The sequence below is a fragment of the Grammomys surdaster genome, unplaced genomic scaffold (genome assembly GCF_004785775.1).
Source record: "Grammomys surdaster isolate TR1022 unplaced genomic scaffold, NIH_TR_1.0 278, whole genome shotgun sequence".
NCBI lineage: Eukaryota > Metazoa > Chordata > Mammalia > Rodentia > Muridae > Grammomys > Grammomys surdaster.
The window spans coordinates 9,575,475-9,583,800 of NW_021604719.1; positions in this window are offsets into that span (position 1 = coordinate 9,575,475).

Below are 8,326 nucleotides of genomic sequence, written 5' to 3' on the forward strand. Positions count from 1 at the left end.
TTCAGCCCATGGAAAAGCCAGATGTCAGATATTAAAAATATGAATAATATTTTAAACTTATTTTTACATCAAAATGACATCAATACCTGTGGGCATACACTAATCTTAGATTTTAATTAGTTCTAACTAATGAACTTTCAGCGATCTTTCTGTTTGGTTTTATCTCCCATAAATATTTTATCTATTACAGAAAGCAAGAGGAACAGAAAACCACTACAACATTCTTTATAGCACACTCATTCTAGCTTCTATTTTCTGTATTGTGCTACAAATACAATAAGGCCTCTTTGGATAGAAGCCTTGAGCTATAAGTAGCATTTGCCCTATTAGCACTTACCAAAGGCAAATGAGTAAAATTCCACTTTATGCAGAGAAGAAAAGGGAGGAAAGTTTGTACTTTTAAAACTCAACTAGTCAAGAGAGGAATTTATAACTTTGTAGTAAAATGTTTAATGGCAACTAGGAACAGCTTCAAAACACCCTTCATATACCATCTCAAAATGTCTCCATATTTCATTTATTTTAGTGCTCTTCCCAGGAGGTATGCTTGAGTGAATATCATCAGTTTGGTGAGTGAAAGTTTGATAAAACCATTTCCTGTATCACCAAGATACATCCACAGTTTTGCTTTGGGCTTATAATTAAATGAACCACAAAACTCTCATTTATTAAAATTCATTGCATAGTTCTCAACAAAAATATATTCAGGCTCAAGGGCAGCAAGGAGCCATTCTAAATGTTATTGAACTGAAATTTGTATTATTTTTACTCCAGAAAATAGTAGGTGTAAGTAAAGATCTATATCTTCTTCACCCTGCTACAAGTCATGTCTAAGGGAACCAAGTTAATAATAAAGTTAATAGAAACTATTTTTGCCAGTGTGTGGTGATAAAATATGAATAACATTTATAACCATAGTTTTACATCAAAATGACTGCAATACCTGTGAGCATGCATGAGCCTTAGATACTAATTATGACAACTGTTGTCCTTTCCAGTAGGCCTGCCTGTTTGAATTGGTTCATTTTCTCTACTTAATTATTGTCAATAATTCCTACTATGTATACTACGCATTGCCTTCTTGATTCATCCCTCAGTTTTAGAACTTCTCATACTGTGTCACCACCTCAATTGCTGTCTATAAACATGACTAAAGCCACTAGAGTCTGCTTAGAGACTGCCTCCTATCCAACCTGAGAGTAGGAGATCCTGAGAGTGACTTTTTATAATTTCAATATTAAAAGATACTGATAAAGGAGATTAGTAAAATCACTCTTGATTGTGCTGTGTTCTTAGATAGAATGTAAAAAGGAAAATTGCATGCTCCTCTCCCAACCTATCCAGCTTTTATAATCAGAGACAACCATGGTCTGTACCAGTCACCTTACATGCTATTTTCCATGTGTTCAGTTGTTTTTTTTTCTCTTCTTTTGTGTATTTATATATCCACCTCTTTTTTCTCTCCATAAATGGGGGAAACACACTTTTCCCCTATTGAGACCACTTATGGATATTTCTTCTTATTAACACAAAGAGATCTGTTATACAGGTAATTAGCCCAAGGTACAGGAGTAAAAGTATTTACCAGACAAGAATTGATTTAAGACTTTTAATAAGGAATATGTGCTATAAAAGAGGAGCTAGACATATGTCTCAGCAGTTTCTACTTTTGCAGAGGACCTGGGTTCAATTCCCAGAACACACATGACAGCTTACAAACTCTGTAACTCTACTGTCAGGGCATCTGATGCCTCTTTGGACCTCCAAGGGCAGCAGATACATTCATGGCACAGATACATATATGCAGGCAAACTTGTACACATAAAATAAAAATTTAAAAAAATGCTTCGGAAAAGACAGAAACATGGTAAGAAAAAAAAAATCTCAGAGAGAGAAGAATTGCTCTGAGGTTCTTTTATGTCAGTTAAAAGAAATTGTCTGACCTTGTCGCCTAGATGAGTTGCATAGGGTCATACTGCTGAGAATGGAGATATAATCTTATTAGGGCAAAACCTCCAAAGTAACAGTTTAGAGAATGTTCTTGCTGGTGCCAGAGACAAGAGAAGAAAGTGCTGATTCTCTTCTTACCTCTTGCCTTATTACCTCTTACCCCTAATCTATAAGCGAGGATGTGGTTGAAACTAAGAAGAAGCACATGGGCACCTCCTGGTTGGGCCAACTGGATGGACCTCCTCACCTCTCCCCTAATGTTGCATACACTTTCTGCCATAAGTTATTTTAAAAGCCCTGGGACTACCATCTCTATGGCATCTTATTCCCGAGGACCCATCCCCACTATATGGCAACTCTGTCCTCTTTTCCTCTGTCTGAAGCTTCCACCCAAGAAGCTGTCATATCTTCTCCCTAAAACTCAGAATTTGCAAGCATTTGGAGGCTCTAGATGCTTTGGTGGCTATTGAATTTTTGCAGGACTCTTGTCCAAGAGCTAAGATCACATGAAGCAAGAGGTAAGGCTCCTTACAAGTTCAACAACATCATCTCATATTTCCTGTGTCAATTGCTGAGTAGATTAAAGTAGGCAGCTTACTGTCATATCAAATGATACTTTGCATAACACCATCTCTGTTACCTAAGACTGATCTTTGGGAGCCATTAGGAATTAATTAGGAATTAGCTTGTAGAAGGCATCACAGGTTGTCGGGTCAGGCTCCCAGCAGTAATGGTCTGATTGTTAAGAGAGTAAGAGAACTGCTTTTTGTTTTTGTCTTTTTCATTTAGGGGGCTTTTATCTCTACAGGAGACAAAAATTTATTCTTGTCTTTATACTTTATTCTTTTAAAGGGCTCTGTGTTGGTTGTACAACTCTCCTGAAATCTATCGCTGTCCCATTTTGCTTCACTTTTAATTTTTACATATAATCCAGAAATAAAGATTATGTACATTTTTATGAAATTTTTCTGTTATGCCTTTTTCTAGATGACTAATTTTTCAAGATAAGAATCCTAAAGAATGGGTTTTGCTAGGTACCTAGCTAAATAGTAGAAGACTTGATGGTCATTGAGAATCCTGCCTCATAATCCATAGTCTGTAAAACCAGGAAATGAAACTGCATGACTCCAGTTATTTTATGAATCTGGAGGTCCTATTGCCTGGTACCTCTGCCAATGAACTGGAGGCTGACATTAAAGGAGAAGATAGTTTTATTCAAGTCCAAGCTCAGAACAATAGGTTAAAGACATCTTAAAAATTAATTAAAAGGTAGAAGGTAGGAGGAGAGAGAGAGAGAGAGAGAGAGAGAGAGAGAGAGAGAGAGAGAGAATGGAAGGGTATAGAAAGGCAGGGAAAGATAGAGGGAGGGGGAAGAAAAGTAGCTCTCCATTTTTCAAAAGGGAAGATCTGAGATTTTATAGGACTGTGGGTAAAAGACGTCCATGGTTACCACTAGTTCATTGGCCCTGGATATGTTCTTTCACCAGCAAACCTTTAAGTAGGAAAATGCTCTATCTTTCCCTAGAAAAATTAGCTTCAGGTCTCTAAAGATGATTCAGCAGCTAAGAGTACTTCCTGTTCTTTCAGAGGACCTGGAACTTGATTTCCAGAACCTATGCCAGGCAGTTTATAAGCACTTGTAACTCTAGCTTAAGGGAATCTGATACTTTTCTTTGGCCTCTGGGGGTACCCAGACTCAATCCACTCTATCTACTTAGAGACACATAAAAATATCTCATTTCCTGGTTGTATGGAAATCTTTATCCACCTAGAGATACATAAACATAACATAAAGCTTTAAAAAGAAAAATCAGCTTTAGCTCTTAGTTGTTTTACTGGTATGAAGAGACTCCATGATAACTGCAAGTCTTATAAAAGAAAGGAATTAAGTGGGGCTGGCTTAGAATTTTTGAGGTTTAATCCATTATTGTCATTATTATCATTATTGTCAAATGGAAAGCATGTCAGCATGAACACAGACACAATCCTAGAGAACTGAGAGTACTATGTCAAGATCTGTAGGCAGCAGGAAGAGAGACACACTAAACCTGACTTGAGCTTTTGAAATCCCAAAGCCGAACCCCAGTGACACACTTCTTCCAATGAAGTCACGTTTTCTCAGTAAGGCCACACCTCCTAATCCTTCTCAAGCAGCACTGCTCCCTAATGACCATGCTTTTAAATGTATGAGCCTATGGGGGCCATTCCTATTCAAACCATCACAAGCCCCAACATCATTGTTCCTGTTAACAGACTAAATGAAAAGGTGACAGGAACATATGATGACTACCTTTCTTCAGACTTGGAAAGGCTAATAAAAAAAAGGAGGGCATCACAACTGCCTCTCCTTCAAAATGAAGACATTATGAGTGAGAATAGCAACAGACTAGACAAAAGGGAAGGAGATGGAACACCGGGCCTTTGTTGGTGTCCTTCAAAGAAAAGTTATTTCCTCCTGGTAAAACCTGGCTATTTTTATGAATTCTTTTTTATTCTACCATCTATCTTCTTTTTAAAGCACTCTGTTACATGAATAATGGTCAAAAGATTGGGACCTGAGTTGTATCTCTGACCCTGAATAGAAACATGACATTCTGAACTTCTGAAATGCCCACAAGGTCACTAGAGTACTCTCTAGATGGAGGCTTTAATAGCATTCTCCTCCTGTGAAAGATCAACCTAAATGGGCCTTGGCAGGAAAGTGCCTCTCAGGAAAGCTATGTGTTCCAGAGACATTAGGAATAGTTAAAAACCTACCTTAAAATATACTTAACCATGGTGCTAGTCTCTCTAGTTGTAGACTACCCCAAGTCCTTGACAGGGATTTTCTCTGCAATGGTCCCTCTGGCTAGCACCAACTCTCACCCTTGAGGATGGTCCACATTACTTTGTAACAAACTCCTGCCTTCTACATTACATAATTATACTATGTGAGAAACTTAGTGTCAGAAAAGTGATTAACACTAAATTTATGAACTCAGAGGTTTCAGTGGCAGCAATTTGATGGACACTACACTTTCCTTCATAGCCTTTCCCTAGAAAAGCTCCTTTATTCCTGTTTTAATTACCAAGATTGACTTTGAAATCACATGTCACAGAGTAAATCTGTATTTATATGCATACCTGTATAAAATGGAGTGACTACAAAGAGTTAAGAGGTTGCAGAACTTCAAGAATTTGCAGACATTGCCGGGCAGTGGTGGGAGGCAGAGGCAGGCAGATTTCTGAGTTCGAGGCCAGCCTGGTCTACAGAGTGAGTTCCAGGACAGCCAGGACTATACAGAGAAACTTTGTCTCGAAAAAACAAAACAAAACAAAAAACAAAAAAAAAAAACAAAACAGAATTTGCAGACATCAAAAAAACAGGGAAACTAATAGATATCCAAAGATGTTTGTGAGAAGTGAGATAATCAATAAACCAGAGCCCTTGGGAGAGGCAGCTGTTGTTATAGGTTACAAGGTCAGGGTTGAGTGCAGCTACAGGAGAGAAAGGGCAAGACATGGTCTAGACAAATGAACAATGGGAAGATGAATAGTAGATCCATATAGTTGAACAGGGGATGACCAGATGGTAATCCAAGTAGGCTATGTTAGCAGGAAAGACTGAGATGAAACAATATTCCTTAGACAGATTGGAGTTATTTGCCCTACGCTCAATTAGAGGGGCTCACCTCAGTGTTATGCATCCACTGTTTCTGGGGTTCATAAGAGAGTTATAGTTTTTCCTTGGTCTTGTGTACCACTGGTAAGTTCTCATTTCTGATTTTTCTGATACAATTTTAAAACTCACATGTGCTCCTATACTCCCAACTCACTTTGAGGATTTATAAGGTGGCACCCTTTGTGACCTGAGAAATAAGTCATGTATCAATCTGCATAGTGTGAGTGATAAATGTCTACACAGATGCAGGGTCATGCTCCATATTTAAAATGGAATCAAGAGCTCCTTATAACATGGAGCCTCTCTGAACTAGCCCCATTCTGAAGACATGCACAGTATGGAGTTACTTAGACAAGGGCACACCCAGATCTCAACACTGTGGTTTATGATTGTCTACTCAGAATTTTTTTTGAGAGATCAGAAGACCAGAAAGCAGTGGAAAGGCCAGGGTGAGATCCCAGTAATAACCCTTCTGGAGCCAGTGGTTTCCGGAGTTTACTTCCTACCCTCAAGAAGAAAAAAGACACCTGGACAATGAGTGAGCAGAGAACATTCATATTTATTAAGGAAAAGTAAGTCAGAACCCTCAAGCCCAGGAGTGATTCGAAGACAATATCACCATGCTGTACTACTCAGTGCCCTTTTATGATTCCAGTGGTGGAAACTGGATAGACCCTGGTGGAAGCTTTACTGGTCATTCTGTTAGTGCCTCATGATCTGAACCAGTAAGGGTTCTTATCTATCCTCTGCCTGCCTTCTGTTTATAAATGGAGAAGTGATAGTACATTACTATTACAGTAAGAGGAGTGGTCACCTTTTCTGTCCCAACTCATTTTACTTGTTTTGTTGGGTGTTAGTGTATCACTTCCTTTCCCAGTGCTTAGGCAATGTGTAGTTTATAACCTATCATGGCTTCACATGCCTCCTGCCTATGGAGAGACTACGCCTATCTCAACAGTATTCTTACTTCCTCTCACCTTTGTAGATTCCCTCAGGACACATGAACATTAATTGTGTTAATTCAATCCAGTTAATTGAGTAGTTGACTATTCTAAAGTGTGTGTGTGTGTGTGTGTGTGTGTGTGTGTGTGTGTGTGTGTGTGTGCTGGGTATATGCATGTCTATAATGTTATATGCATGTACATTTGTGAATGTGATTGTATATGTGCACACCTCCATGCATAGGACAGAGATTGTGTGGTATATCTGTCTTTATTTTTTCCCATCTTATATTTTAATATAAGTCTCTCAATGAACCTGGAGCTCACCAATTTGTCATAATTAGACATCCTTTGAGCTCCAAAGACCTACCTACCTGTTTCTGCTACCTTCCTCTCTACAAGGATTGAAGATGTATGCCACCATATTTGGACTGTTTATGCGGGTTCTGCGCATCTGAACCGGGATCCTGAGTTTGGACTGCACACCCTTTACTGACTGGGTCATACCAACCAGTTCTGCAGAACTGGCTTTTGTAAACACCATCATTTATGAAAAAAATATAGCTCACATATCTAAAGGAATAGCAGCTTATTCTAGAATTAATCTGAATGATCATGGACTAGGAACAAGGATTCAGGTTAGCACAAATATAATACTTCAATTTGGTAACATGAATTTTTTTGTAGTAACTATTCACAAGGAGGCGTAAATCAAGAGCCTTTTAAATATGTTAGTGGATATCAGCAAGGTAGGTGACAACAAAGTAGAGAAATATCTGTTTTAGGTCCCAAATGCTATTCTGGATTGGTGGACACTAGTAGTCTGTTATCACATTTGAAGATGTACTTCATAGTCACAAGGACAGGAGTGTGTGTGTGTGTGTGTGTGTGTGTGTGTGTGTGTGTGTGTGTGAGCTTGCACAGAGGTTGGCAATGAATGGCTGTTGAGGTGCCTAAAGCAGCCCAAAATAACTTGGCCACAGACCTGCAATATCAACAGTCCACAACATTAAAAGCTTTCATTGGTCAATCAGCTTTGCAGAAACTTTAGCATGGGAACATCTATTTCTTTTTTTCTTGAACTTCATGTTACACCATCAACAAATTAAATTGACTGGGTGGCTTTATTTCATCTATAACAAATGGTTCCACCTGGTCATCTCAGGGATCAGTCAGGGTAATTTTGTCATCTGGGCATAACATGGACCCATTGCCATTATGGAGCAGAGTTGAACTTAGCAAATAGTGATAGCAATGGAATAAGAACAATATAGCTAAGGTCTATGGTAAAGGCAGTGAGGCTGCTACCACTCCCTACTAGGGGAAAAGGGTAAGGCCACAGAACCCTCACTTGGGATCATAACTCTGAGAGGATGGTCTTAGGCAGCATAATATGGTGTTTTGCACATGTAGCATCTAGGCATTATCATTTTCCTTCTTTACGGCGACTTTGGTGGGGGGAGGTGCTTGTGTTTAGATAGATTACTGTATCTTATTTCAAAGTATTAACGTTTTGTACAAACAATAATATCAACTACTAAGTCATTATAAAAATATCTACTGATATAAAATCTATTTTGTTCCCTGAAACAAAAAGACTTTCATATTTATTTAAGAGGCATAATTGAAAGAGCTGAAACAGCTGGAAAAATGGCAGAAAATATACCTATATTCATAAGCCATCATCTGTCTACTCAGTTTTAATCCACAAGCTGATTCAACTCTGTTGTCACGTGGCCAACGATGACAAATCACACACTCTGTGCAAGTAGCA